Genomic DNA, 1,679 nt, shown 5'->3' on the forward strand with positions numbered 1-1,679 from the left:
ATGGTAAACAACACAAGAACATAATTAAATGCTGTATATACACTAAATCGCTACGGAAGAGGTGTCACGTAGCCTCCTGTCCCCACTTTTTCATCCACAAAGCCCCATTCATCCACTACTAATCCACCTCCAGCCTGCCTCCACCTGAGCCCTACACAACAACAACCCCCCCTGTGACACTAAACCGTATTTGTGGTTAGGTTCGGGGATTCCGTAACATCTTTTAGTCATCGATTTATATTAGTACATCACACCTTAAAAATTTTGTGTTACCTTATGCCATCTGTGTCGAAACTGAATTGGTATACATATAAGCTCTAGGTAACAAGACACACACAGTAAGATACAAAATAAATCACTAAAGAAAAGATGCTTGAAATTCTCTCACACCTACAACATGGCTCCTTAACATGTCGTCAATAAAGCAACCAAACAGTAAAACAGCCAAGCCCTTTACTGCCTCTTTGGAGTTCCGATATGTAAGAGGCAAGATTACTGTTTTTCAAATCTTCAAGCAGTAAGAAGATGACGCTGGCGGCTCCTAATGAACACCAACACTATTAAAAAGAAAAAGAAAAAAAACAAAAGAAAAAAACTATCTCTACCTCAACAGCGAAATTCACAGTCTTTGCACACTCTAGATCAATTTGTCTCGCAAAATAGCCTCCTAATTCAAGAAACAGCGGCCCCACGTGAGGAAGAGAAGGTGAGGCTTTGAGAAGGAGACACGAGAGTTATACAGTGAAGGAGTCAGAGGGAAAGGCCACGAAAATAGAGGAAATTAATGGAAAGCGAGTCAGACAATGGTTGGGAACATCTTACAGGGTCGACACGGGGAAAGAGGACGCCGATAACGATATTCAGATATTCATAGTCTTCTTCTCACGGATTCCCGAGGCTCTACTGTCATTTGCTTTTATTACTGGACTTTGAATACTGGGTGAAGAGCGAATACCGACTGCCAAGCTGAATCGTTTCTTGTAGCCCGGAAAACCATTTACTTCGCTGGGTGGTAACCATATAACCAAATGGACGCCTGGTGAGCTAGTGGGTTAAGGCGCTCCAACTGCAACTGGATTTAAGTAAGAGGATTGGTTGATGTTTAGTGACGTTCACGGCCCACTGGTCACTCTTGCCTTCAATGTTTGGACTCATTAGCCTAGCCCCGGCCCCCTACGCGTCTAAAGGGGAAAGATAGCTAGACGATTGGATGAATAGCTTGTGAAATGTGTACATGTGTTAGTACAGTAGATTTGGTGTAAAAAGATGAGGAAAAATCTTTGTGACCATATGCCAGTCTATTCTCAAAATCACCAAAAACAAAGAATATCGAGAGAGAGAGAGAGAGAGATGAGACCAGTGAAGTGAGAAATGGAGAGAAGAGATAAGCTAGAGGAGAGAGGGAGAAAACAGAGATAAGAAAGAGAGAAAAGTGAGAGGAAAGAGAGATGGAGGTGTGAGAGAGAGTGATGGAGGGGGTAGGGGGGGGTGCTAGGAATCTACAAATGGGCTGCCACGAAAACAGAGGGGTGGGATGTATACTACCCCTACACACTACACCTACACACACTACCACTACACATACTCTGCACACACAACACCTGCACACTCAATCCACACTACCTAATACATTCTACACCTATACATACCCTATTGACCTTCACACACACACACACACA

The sequence above is a fragment of the Coenobita brevimanus genome, chromosome 25 (assembly GCF_032717465.1).
Source record: "Coenobita brevimanus isolate Jiangsu-jjx chromosome 25, ASM3271746v2, whole genome shotgun sequence".
Classification (NCBI taxonomy): Eukaryota; Metazoa; Arthropoda; class Malacostraca; order Decapoda; family Coenobitidae; genus Coenobita; species Coenobita brevimanus.